The 13,304-nt window shown below is 45.7% G+C and overlaps 1 protein-coding gene and 1 non-coding gene across 6 annotated transcripts in view; both read right to left on the bottom strand.

Moving 5' to 3' along the window:
• The window catches only part of Osbpl3 (oxysterol binding protein like 3), a 180,638-nt gene that overhangs the window by 154,071 nt on the left and 13,263 nt on the right, over positions 1-13,304 (bottom strand). For 3 of the 5 annotated variants that reach the window (XM_036180240.1, XM_036180236.1, XM_036180237.1), the window contains one exon: positions 841-928. The exons of 1 other annotated variant lie outside the window; for it this stretch is intronic. The gene's annotated coding sequence lies outside the window, so the exon portion shown is untranslated. Of the gene's footprint in view, positions 1-840; positions 929-11,739; positions 11,892-13,304 lie in introns of those variants that run through there. One more of the 5 variants, XM_036180239.1, reaches the window with a different exon arrangement.
• LOC118581015 lies at positions 8,814-8,920 on the bottom strand. Its single transcript, XR_004944655.1, has one exon. It is a non-coding gene; the product is annotated as a U6 spliceosomal RNA (small nuclear RNA).

Consider the following 13,304-nt stretch of genomic DNA (forward strand, 5'->3'; position numbering starts at 1 on the left):
GGATCTCAAGGCTTCAGTAAAACCTCCCTGGAAGGGGAGGATGGCCAAGCCTGTCCCAGGCTGATCACTGGCCCTGCCATACCTCCAGATCACCAATCCTTCTCCATTCTTTCCAGACACAGACATGTCTGGGCACCATCTAGCATACAGAATTATTTTGTTAACTAAACCATCCAGCCAATCAGACTAGACTACAGCTAAGTTTTAACAGATAATCCTTCATCGTTTTTCTCCACCCTGGCTTTATCCCCCACCTGCTCATCTGATGTACTCATAAAAACTGAAGGATAAAACCATAGCACCTGCTAGCACACCATTTCACAATCACAAACCCACAGACAGTCACCAACATAAGCTCCTACTGAAGGCAAGGCTCACGGAGACTTTCAGATGCTCTGCCTGTCCCTGAAATCTTAACTTTCCTTGCACTTTGTGACCTTAGCATCTGTCTTTAAACTACTTACAGAGCTTCTTAAGAGGAATGAAAATGTATTCTTCCCTGCAGATATACTATTTTGTTTCTTCAGAGGGAAAAACCTTGATTTTCTCCTCTTAGTTCTTCCAGCCTCCAAGCATCACTTTCTCCTCCTGGTGGTCCTCTAGTTGGCTGAAATCCCTTTAAAAGAGGTTCCCTTTGTTCTATGCATTTCCAGTCCCTGGTTCATGACCTGTTTCACCAGTGAAAGCGGTAAGCTGCTGAGCACCTCCCACAATTCTGGTTGCTCATTAGTATAATTGAAATTAATTACATTCTATCTGCTTTGCCCGGTGCTGTTAAGGTCACATACCAAGTCAGTAGACCTGCCATTAAAGCATTCTAGAAAGTTCCAGTGACTATACCTGAATAAACTCGGTTCTTCTGAAAGAAGGGGTGGAGGGGGTGTTAATGTTGCATTAATCTCTTGGTCTTCACTGAAACAGGGTAGACCTAAAAAGGAAAAACAAAGAAACCTAGTTGTCCCCTTTCCCATCAACAAAGATTAGAGTCCTAAGGAGACCCCCTGTCCCCATCCACACACTGCAGTAGGCAAAAAACCATCGTGCCTCCAACCACTTCTTAATAAATTCCAAATTTGCTACTCAGTGATAATAAGAGGGAAGCCAAGCCCTAATGTAGGCTGAAGAGCTGAGAGTGGGTCGTGGCGGTAATAAGGTGAGCAGACATTGAGCTAGAGAAACATTGTTGATAAACCTCCGATCGTTCCTATCAGTTGGCATGAGTTCATTCAACCTAAAAAGTGCTTGAGAATTTTGTCTTTTATCCCTTAATATGTCCACGGTAAAAGAAGTCACCTCTTAAACAGTCCACTTAATCTTCTCAGTTATAATATTAGCCACTGAACGATCTCATGCAGATTGTTTTAAAAACTGGATCTGAGATACCTTCTCTGAAAAGCAGCAAAAATTGTTGCTTCATCCGGTTATTGTGGTGAGATCAAGAGACAGAACGTGCTCTAGTGGGTGTGGTAAACACTAACATTTAGTGGTTTGACTGACATTCAAAGTCCGAGGCAATCTCACCCCTTCCTCGTGGGGAGGGGTGGGATCTTACTCATGGGTTCACAACTCCACAACTGTACAAAGACAGGGTGACGCCCCAACTCCGGCCCTCCCCACTTCTCTCCTCTCCTACGCCATCTCTGCTTTCTTGCCGATAAAAAATTACATTTCTCCTAACTTTTATTAAATGCCACCACACAATGCACTGTTCCTCACATTCATAGGCTTGAACCATAAAGAGATGCCTGAGACAGGAAACTGTCTCAAGCAATCATGAGCGATATGGGAAGCCATTAAAGGAACGGGCCACCACTTCCCTTCCTTACAGTCCCTACTATGAGCCGTCGCTCACACTGAGCACAGGGGTAAGGCACACTGCACAATCTGAACTGCTGAGTCAGAAGGATGCGCATCTGCAACTTGGAAGATTTCCAGATGACCCTCCAGAGAGGCCTGAAGCATGTGACCCACCTCCAGCTCAGAGCAGGCTGTCCACACACTTACCCACTGTGCCTTCAAAATGGAGACCAACTCTCAGCCAACAGGAGAGCGAGAAGTTGTATTTGTGTATCTCGATTGCTTCTCCTAATGATATGTTAAATTCTATTTTTTTGCCAGGCGGTAGTGGCGCACGCCTTTAATCCCAGCACTCGGGAGGCAGAGGCAGGTGGATCTCTGTAAATTCGAGGCCAGCCTGGGATACCAAGTTAGTTCCAGGAAAGATGCAAAGCTACACAGAGAAAACCTGTCTTGAAAAACCAAAAAAAAAAAAAAAAAAAAAAAATCTACTTTTTAATTACATATTCTGAGCAAGTTGTATTTATGTATATACCAACAACTAATGCAAAAAGGGGCCACAAATTTGAGAAGTAAGAAGGAGTATATTGGAGGGTTAGGAGGGAGGAGAAGGAGGGGAGGGTGTAATTACATTATAATCTCAAAAATTAAAAGAAATTAAAAATTAGCATCTCAGCGTTACCGAGCTGGCTCAGTGAGTGAAGGGCCTGCCACACAAGTGTAAGGACCTGAGGTTGGATCCTCAGCACCCACACAAATGCCACACAAGCATGGTGGCCTGCTTGCAACTCCAGAGGTAAAGACAGGAGATCCACACGGCACGCTGGGTACTTAGACTAGACAAGTCAGTGAGCTCTGGGTACAAAAGACCCTGCCTAAATATATTAGGTGGAAGTGATGGAGGAAGACTCCCATGTCAATCTCTGGTCTACAAACACACAAACCACACTCTCATACACACACTCACAAACACATACACACATACTCACAAACATATACATACACACAAACACACACACTCATATACACACTCACAAATATAAACACACAGACACACATACATATGTACACAAGCAAAATAATAAGTTTTTCTTTAAATATTACTAAAACTGAGTCTAGTAAGATGACCCAGCAAGGAAAACACTTGCCACACAAGCCTACCTACCGGTCTGAACTCATCCTAGACACTCACACAAAGGTGGAAGACAGAACAGACTACCATATACACACACACACACACACACACAAACACACACACACACACACACACACACAAACAGCAAATAAATATACATCTTTTAAAGAAAACTCACTTTCTTCCTCTAGATCCCCCTGCACAGCAGCCATGCTGCAGTTGTTACCTCCTAAGCGAGGGAGATTTCAGGGAAACTCCTTCCCTCCATTCACAAAACTGTGTGACAATCAGATGCAAAGGCATGTCAGTGCTTAGGAGATGCTCCGGGATCCTCGCCTTCCTCGGATGCCCAGGGCGCATTTCCTGAGCCTTGCTCCAGCATCATCACATGCTCCTCTGGGCCTCCTGGGATGGAGACTGTTTCCTTCACCTCTGCATCCTCCCCCATGTCCAGCATTCTCACTCCGGTGTGAGGTGGAAGATTTGAAGAATGAATGTATAATTGTATATATGTTCTTTTTTTAGAGATTGTTTTATTTTTGTTTGCCACATGTGTGGGGGTACATGAGGAAGCCAATAGATAGACGATGTCAAATTCCTGGAGGTGGATTTAACAGGCATTTGGGATCCACCTGACATGGGTGCTGGGACTGGATCTCAGATCCTCTGGAAAAACAGTAATGATCTTAATCACTGAGCCCCTCTCCATCCCTCTTGGATATGTGTTCTTAAATGTCCCAAACAACGTTACAAATCCAGTGCTGAGAAAACTAAGATCAAGATGTAGAAACTCGTGACCCTGGAAGTACACACCACAACTCCATAAACACCGATAAATCTTACACTGGCTGTGACTCAAATGACTAAGAGGCATAACTGAGACTAAAATACTTTTTTATCCACTGTACTCAGGCCCAGCGATTCTTCTAAAAGATCACCAACGTCTTTACTAAAGCAAGGTCGGGCAATTTAAAAATAACAAGCTAATGTTAAACAGTGACGAGATCGGCTGAAAGAAAACAGACAGTAGCGGCCACGGATGCCGGGCCATGGAAACACTCACGTGCGTGCTCCTGGAGCAAATGTCCGCCAGCACAACGGCCTGTGAACCCTGTTTAGAGGAACATATGTGAACCTGTGGCTAACAACTCTGTTTCTAGGAGTGTGCTTGTGTAGTGACCAAAGCCATGTACAGGAGCACAGCAACACCCCACACACACTCTACCAGGGAAACCCTCTGTCTATCAGTAAATGGACACATTTTCACATAATCAGACAACAGAATTCTAACAGCATCAACAATCAACAAACAACAATGGCACACGGAGACAGAAGTGAGTCTTCCAGACCAGAATAGTCTACAGCAGATCCAAATTACATCCCTGTTTCAGGGCCAAGCAGAGTTGATCCTGTGGTGGTATTGTGTTCCCCACAATATTGTGCACCCTAATAAATTTATCTGGGGTCAGAGAACAAACAGCCACTAGAACAGAGCCAGAAATGGTGGCTAGAAAATGGGTCAGAGCAAGCCATAGCAGAAGTTGGGCGGTGGTGATGCACGCCTTTAATCCCAGCACTTGGGAGGCAGAGCTAGCCGGATCTCTGAGTTCAAGGCCACTTTAGAAACAGCTAGGCATGGTGACACACCCCTTTAATCCCAGGGAGTGATAGCAGAAAGCAGAAAGGTATATAAGGCCTGAGGACCAGGAACTAAGTTAGTTAAGCATTTGGCTGGTTTAGCATTCAGGCTTTGGAGCAGCACAGTTCAGCTGAGATTCATGTGGAGGAGGACTCAGAAGCTTCCAGCCTGAGGAAACAGGATCACTGGAGGAACTAGCAAGGTGAGATAGCTGTGGTTTGTTCTGCTTCTCTGATCTTCCAGCATTCACCCCAATAACTGCCCTCGGGTTTGTTTTTATTAACAAGATTCTTTAAGAAAGATTCCTACTACATCCAATGGCATTACAGCTCTGCGGGACAGGGAGTGGGGCTTCTGAAGCATGATACTCGGTTTCACAGTCTAGATACTGGTCACAGAGATGCAGCCAGTTCCTGAAAGCTCTTGAAGCTATCTGTTAAGTTCTTCATACTTTTCTGCATGAATGTTACAGTTCAATGAAAACTTTACCTAAAATGAAGGGAAATGGGCTAACCCTCTAGAAAAGAGACTATGCTCTCCTGGAAATGCCTTTCGTGAATAAATGTTTTTTAAATGCTGGGGTGACTGTCACTCACCTGCAAAACCCAATTGGCTCACACTGGTCTGTATCAAGAGCCTACTGTCAAGAGATGTCACACAAGGCAATTTTCTACTTCTGAGAAAAAGTAGGAGTCACAAATAGCATTTTTTTTTTTAAATTAAGAAACAAGAAGAACAAAGGAGATGGGCTATATAGGTAAAGGTGATAGGAAAAGATGAAAAGGCAATACTATACTACCCTGAAAATGGTACTTAAATAGATTTTACTCTTTAGAGGCATCGTCTCTTGAACTACTGGTGGGGGTGACTATTTTTTTTTTTTCTGGTGTAGATATATGCCTCTGTACCCAGCTTTTCCCCAATATTGTTTTAAAACACTGCCCAACAGACAGAGAAATAAAGAATGTGGACCATGGCTGGGTGGTGGTGGCACACGCCTGTGATCCCAGCACTCGGGAGGCAGAGGCAGACAGATTTCTGTGAGTTCGAGGCCAGCCTGGTCTCCAAAGCAAGTTCCAGGAAAGGCGCAAAGCTACACAGAGAAACCCTGTCTCGAAAAACAAAAACAAAAAACAAAAACAAAAACAAAAGAATGTGGCCCACGGGAGTGGTAATTATTGGCAAGCGCAGGTGTCTGAACAGAGGGAAGCTAAGGGAAATGAAACACAAATCCTTCCGCCTCATTAGGCTTCTAAAAATATTCTCAAAATACAAAGGCATGGGTGCTGAATAAATGAATGAGAGATTTAATCAAAGGGGTTTTTGTGAATCTTGACCATAGTCCAGACACAATTATTTTGAAGATTCAAAAAGAAAAAGAAAAAAAGGAGAGAAAGAAAACAAAACAAAAGACATGATGTTATGAACCAGGTCAGCAGGGCTGAAAATAAGCAGAGAAATTGGACAAAACAAAATCAATGTGCAGGGATAGTGAGGACAGGCTTAAAAAAATATTGTTCCTATTTAGCTAAGAAATGTAAAAATAACAGGCTCTCTGAGGCCATGACCAGACCCAAAGGCTTCTCTTCTGAACTGGGTGTTAATTCATTTTGAATTTGATTCCCACAGGACTCAGGAGGGAGGGAAAGGAACAAGCTTGTGCACCCAGGCAGCCACCAGGAGGAGGTGACCCTCCACTTCTGCTGTACCAGGAGGTGTCAAGTCTAGGACTAACTGGAATCCACACAGGATTCCTTTCAGCTCCTATTGGTCAATGGACCAAACTCGTTTTACATGGATGTGTCCCCAGGTGGGTAGGTGTTGCTCCAGGGCAAAGAGAGAAGATGCAGCCACAGTTTTAGTCACATCCCTAGATGTCTGTCACTAAGAGACAGTGAAGTTTGCAGAAAGCGAGTAATAACAAGGAAAAGCAAAGCATTCATTCAGTCAGACTTTACAATATCTTCAAATCCTGAACTAACAGTTCTTGATTTGTGCAAATTTTTAATCTAAAGATCTATACTAAGCATGGTATGTAAGAAAAAGGGAAGAGCCAGTTACATCCTTTTGCCCAATAGCAAAGGATCTGTCCTAAAGGTGGTCCTCCTTTGGATACTAGTGCTTCAATCTTTCCATAATTCCATAGCACACATCTGGCCCTTGCCTGGCCAGTGACTTGCCTGATAATCCTGATCTGGATCAGGTCCATGACCCAGGCAACAATCAAGAGCCTTCAAATAAGTATGGATCCAATGTTGCTCCCTGTGCAGGACTACTAAGAGGCACTCCCCTAGAGAAAGCCTGTCTGAGAACAAACCCAGATGAAAACAAACAGTCTGTGGCAATAAGCCGAGCAGCAGAGCTGGGGCACCCAGAACCTTCTCTACCTGAAGCTAATCCTGCTGCTGTGAATGTTTTAGCAACATAAACCAAAAGCTTTTTTTTTTATTGTTCTGATACTAAATGGTTGTCTTTCATTTACAAACAAATGGCCTCAGACATTATTGCTTCCTCATTCCTTTCAAAACTTTTAAAGGATCAATTCTTCATCCAGATAGTCCACCCTTGATTATAAACATAAATAATAAAAATAAAATAGACAGAAGTCTTCTGAAATGGAACACTCTGAAAAATCAATATCAAATAAGCTTGCCTTGTGCTAGCCTCTGAATCTAAGGAGCTTTCGGGTGCCATTATGGTTCCCTCACTCAAAAAGAAAAATGTCAGGGGCTGGAAAGATGGCTCTGTGGTTAAGGGCTCTCCCAGAAGACCTAGGTTCAATTCCCAGAGCTCCCCTGGCAGCTCACAACTGTCTGTAACTCCAGTTCCAGGGGACCTGACTCCCTCTCCTGGGCCCTATCAGGCACTTCAGTGATGCACAGACATACTTTCAGGCAAAACACACATACACATAAAATCTAATTTAAATCTTTAAAAAGGAAAATGTCCTTGGTATGAGTGAATATTTATGCCTGATCCTAATACCAAGTTGCTCCAGGTTTGGGGACACTGATCAGTTCAGCGTTGGTGGCTACCGGAAGTTCGCTGGATGAAGTCAAAGGGGTGTGCTGCCTGAATTCACTTCTCTCTCGAATTCACCCTCTTTGGTGGAAAGGAGATGCGCTCACAAGAATGCGCTGGAATCTAAAGCATCTCTTGGACCCACCTCCCCACTGAAGCCTGGCCAGTCATGTGGGTAAGCCTGCTGCAGGTGCAGCTGCATCTGGACTCAGAGTCTGCATGTTTGCAAGGTGTTCACATTACAAAGTCCTCTGCAGGCTAGAGGGCGCACATCTGTGTCAGCAGCCTCCACACAGACCGTGCCAGCACCTCTATCTCTGCTGACCCTGCCCTGAGCACATGCAAGGGAGTTCCTATCTGATTAGCTCACACAATGACTTGGGTGGTGTGGTGCTATGCTGAACCTGGACCTCAATGGAAACACAGTTATATGAAGGGCCCAGGACTGGACGTCCAGGATGTATGTAGTCCTGGCCACCTGGGAGTGGTCTCAGATAAACCACCTCTTTCAGAGGTCCAGTTTTCTTCTCTTTAACAACGGGATGGGGACAAACAGATCAGTGATTGTCACTGTGGGTCATGATCCAGGTAACCGGTAGTGAGGTCAACTTGATGAACCAGGACCAACTTTACAGGCAGATGACTCTAGGGCAGAGACAGAGAGTGCACAAGGTGACCCTGGAGCACGTGGTAGCCCCCGAAAGTACACCAGTAAGGAAAGTCACATGATGGACTTACATCAAGGCAATGGGAGCCAGAGGATGAAGTTCCTCAAGGCTGAAACTTAGAAAACAGCAAACCCAGGGCCCCTGGATTATAAGTAGAAAATAAACACACATGTGTTCACAGTGATGTGTAGTAAGTACTGAGTGACGGAATTAAAAATAAATAAATAAATAGTAAAGAAAAGAGAAATCTTCCATACAGACAAATGCCAGGACACCTAGCCAGATCTTTCACCCTCTGGAGACAAAACAGTCTCCACTCGGTGAGGATGCACCAGGTACAGGAACACACGTCACCGCAGCACATCACCTCCACAGGGCATCATGAGAAAGCCACTTGACCCAGTGAGCCTTCCTCCTCTAACACATAAGCAACACCAAACCCCCTCAGCCATTAAACACAGGCCAGCCTTCTCAAATCTTGGGGGTGGGGGGAAGGGCCTTGGGAGATGTTTGGTCATGAGAACAGAGCCTTTGTGAACAGTTTTTTTTTTTCTTAAATATGGAACGCTTCACGAATTTGCATGTCGTCTTTGCGCAGGGGCCATGCTAATCTTCTCTGTATCGTTCCAATTTTAGTCTATGTGCTGCCGAAGCCAGCACATGAAGGGGTTTTTTTAAAAGGATTTCCAAGAGTAGATTCTCTGGATGGTCTGTCTCCTGTGTGGGGGTGCTGTAAGGCCACACCAGACAGCAGCACCTCGATCCTGGGTATCCCAGCCTTCCAAATTTATACAAGGATAAATTTCTCCTCTTCAGAAATAAGCTAATCTCTGTGTGTGCTCCATGTACCTATTTGTGTGTCTGTATACAGATGTGTGTACGTGTGCACACAAGTGTACAGATCAGGGATTGATAACAGATGTCTCCCTTAATTGTGCACCATCTTCGTTTTTGAGATGGGGTACCTCACTGAACATGGAGTTCGTGGATTCAGCTAGGCTGGGTGGCCAATAAGCCTCAGGGATCTGCCTGTCTCTCTCCTCCGAAGCTCTGGACTATAGGCAGGTCTCACTGCACACAGCTTTGACATAGGTAAACACCTATACAAATAAAGTAAAATTTAAAGTAAATAAATAAATGACCTAAGGTTTTTAGATATAGTAGCACAAGGCACGCTGGGACATCTGAGAACTGTCTCAGCCAAGAGGAACCCAGCCCAGGCAACACAACATGGAAACCTGTAGGAATGCTTGAACAGCAAAGGGACATTCAGTATTACTACACCAACACCAGCTCATTGGTTAGATAAATGGAGCGCACTAACATTGAGATGTTGCTACCCAGAAAAACCTGGTTGGGGCAGATAAGCGCTCTCTGCACTATGGCCACAACTTTTCTATTACTCATAATCCTCCTAAAGTTAAAAGCTACGTTTTGGTGCTGGAAGAGGATGAGTAAAGTGCACAAACACGGGTAAGGTCTGCACGTTTGCGGAGCAAGTGAGTTCTAAGTCTTTCCTGGCTGAAGGGCCCTGTGGATGGGAGGTGTTGTTGGCGGTAACAAAGTCCACACCCCACATCTCAGCACAGGCATTCACCTGCAGAGTGAGTCATTCATCTGTCCTCAAGACCATTTTCCTCACATGCTCAATGAAGTTAATACCCGTCCGGTCTCTGGGTTATTTTGTTATGAGTAGCTGTGTGCCTTAGTTAATTTCTACTGCCATGATATAACACCATGGCCAAAAGCTACTCAGGCAGGAGTTTACTTCAGCTTATAGTTCCACAGTCCATTCCTTATCAAAGGAAGTTAGGGCAGAAACTCAAAGCGACAACCCAGATGGAGGCAGGAGCTGATGCAGACAGAGATCATGGAGAAACCCTGCTTACTGGCTTGCTCCCCATGGCTTGCTCAGCCTGCTTTCTTATACCATCCAGGAGCACAGGTCCAGAGGTAGCAGTGCCCTTGTCGGGCTGGGCCCACCTAAACCAATCATCCATCAGGAAAAGGCCCCAAGGACATGCACACAGGCTGATCTTGCGGGGACATTTCCTCAGTTGTGGTTATTTGCTCCTGAATGTCTCTAACCTTGTCAAGTTGACATTAAAGGAAGAACTAGCAGCACACAGTTAGTCAATTTCCCATTAATACAGGGGTGGTGAGAAAAGCAAACGAGAAGGCAGAAAAGTTTCCACAGTCACTTGGCACACTTGCTTCTGAGCCTGTGGCAGGGCAGTATGTCCTGATAGCCGAAGTGTGTGGCAGAGGAGGCCTGCTCACCTCGTGGTGGCCAGGAAGCAGAGAACAGGAAGCTTCCCTGCAGGGTGAGCTGTTTCAATCTGGGAAGAAACTGTTATTACACTCCACTCCTTCCTCCAGCCCTTACATTCCTTCCGCCCCCTTTGGCAATGATCCCTGAGCCTTGCAGGGGTGGACTATAGATATCCATCTATGACTACATCGTACCTCGTTGTCTCGCCAATGGCTTTCCAAATCTGCAAACCACTCAGAAGTTAGCCCCACGTCTACACAACAAAATTGTTTCCAGATCATGGGCAGGACAAGGAACACCCTGAACCGCCAAAGATAACCTTGGTGAGGCATTCTCAAAACCTGTTCTCAGCAAGTGTCAGGCGATCCAGAAGCTCACAACTAAGAAGGTACTAAAGTCGAACATAAGCAAGCTCTAATACAGAATGGCAAGTTTTCATTTGATTCCATTTGATTCCATTGCTTCCTCCACATATCAAGATTGACTACAAGCATGGATAAAAGTGCTGACTTAAATAGCTCTCTGTAATCCTCACTCCTTCCCTCTGAGCCATTGTGTTTACATACCCTGGAGCTCTTCCTGGGAACATCCCTACATTTCTCACATCTGATAAACTCAGTGGGCCTGACTTTATCTGCTCAGACCTACCTGGGGCCAAAGGTGAATGTGGCCCTGCTGTACCTGCTGGCTCCCTGGTCACAGGGGCCCTGGATTGGCACCTGTAGCCTCCCTGTTCACCATACCTGGCTGTTGGGGAGTTCCTGACTGGGCAAACCATCTCCACCTCTAGCATAACCTTTTGTGGGAGGGAAATGTGTCCTCCATAGTCTGGGGGATAATTACCCACCTTGGGGACAGGCTTGATCATCTTCACCTGTATTGTTCTGTCCTGGGTGTCTTCTGTGAACTGCTCCTCAGGCAGAAGCTCCTAAGCACACCATTTGACTATCAGCTTTTTCCTTAGGAACTCCAGCCTGACACAAATGTTGTATTTGTCTTCGAGGAACCCCCAGACCACTTCCTTGCCTTTACCCTTTAACTGTCTCCTCTAGGGGGCCTGTCACTTTATGAACTCTGTCCACATGTTGGTCCAAGTCACTGAGATATGCCAAAGCCTTTCCTGCTTTACAAAGGTCTTCCCCCCCACCCCCAAGGTCACTAAAGCTCCATACCAGTCTCGAGGTCCCTGCAGGACGAGCCTTCTTACCTCCTCTGTGAACACACTTCAATTTGGCCCAGGGAACTGGGTTCAAACACAGCTTCTGTCAGACCTAGTTCTCAATAGCATCTGCCCTTCTCTACGATCCTCTAGTTCCTGATATTTATGGGAATTCTGACAGAGATAACCGAGTGCTCTATGTCTTTCTAAGTCCGTCCTTTAGGGACTGAGTTTCTTCAGACTGTCTCAGGTTATGCAGCCTTTGCCCTAAGGAGAGATGGGAAGTTGCATGACTCAGTTTTCTGCCTCCACAGCAGCCAGACTGATCCCACCCCTCCTATGGCCCAGGCCTCTCAAGCCAAGCCAAGACAGGCTCTGTTAAACGTCCCCCAGATTCCAGCACTTCACGTGCTGAGCATTTCTTGATCACACTAGTTTCTTGCCTTGGACCTGGTTAAAGCCCCCATCTGCACAGCAGACTACAGATTTTTCCTCTTTTTTTTTTTTTTTTCCTACTAAAGGCTGGACTTGAGAGGTGTCTTTAATGGCTTTTGCCACCTTGCTCTCATCCGCTTCTTTATCTAATTCAGTTATCAAATCAGAGGCTAAGACAGAGGATACTGGCTACATCTCCCTTTCTTGTTGCAATCGGTCCTTTGTACAAACAAGTTATGGCTTGGCTGCCGTCTCGGCCTCAGGTGCATTACTAACTAGACACAACAGAGGCCGGCCAACCTCCACTGCTGCCGCATCATCTCAAAGACTGTAAAATTTCCTCTAAACGTTTACCTGTTTTCAGGGCATCTCCATATTCACATGAGTGGACCCCACTCATCCAGCAGGCATGCCACCCCATACCACACAGAAAAGACTGCCAAACTGTGAGACTCCCAATCCTGATAGCTCAGCCTTGGGTACACGTCCACTACCCATAGCAAGAACCATATGCCATACATGAAATGACAACTGTATTGGAATTTCCTCCATAGGTGCTCCTACTTCAGGCTTCTCCGCCTCAGTAACATGCCTTGCCATGCTCATCCAGCACCAAATACACTCACTCCTCCCCAACTCATCGGATCCCTGTTCGAGCGCCTATTATGGTTCCTGCCCCCCTAAATCCGAAAGTCAGAGGTGGGGACCATCTCCTGAGAAGACACAACACATACGTCTACTTACCCCAGACAGGAATCCCATAACAGGCCAAAGTCCAACGTGGTGAACCAATGAGTTTGATTGGAGTTACTTACAGGAATATGGGTGAGGGGTCACTTACAGGAGCAGAAATGACTCAAAGACAGCTGCATCACCAAGGCACACCCCAGTATGGGTGACAGTTCACAAAATCTGGGAAGCCTGGAGCTTATAGCACAGCCTGCAGGCAGCTCAGCAGACTGGAGAGTGTCCTTTCCAAGAGACTCTGGTCTACACTTCTCCCAGGCAGCTGCTTTGGTCTCGGGGTCCTCTTTGCAGCTCAGCTTCATTTCTGTCTGAGAGGGACTCCCAGCTTTAATGCTTACTCTGGCAGGGAGGGGCGTAGTGAATCTGGTCAGTTTCAGGGACTTCCTGAAGCTAGTTTGAGTGGTTTGCCTTTTGCTTAAGGAGCTTCCTGC

The sequence above is a fragment of the Onychomys torridus genome, chromosome 3 (assembly GCF_903995425.1).
Source record: "Onychomys torridus chromosome 3, mOncTor1.1, whole genome shotgun sequence".
Lineage (NCBI taxonomy): Eukaryota > Metazoa > Chordata > Mammalia > Rodentia > Cricetidae > Onychomys > Onychomys torridus.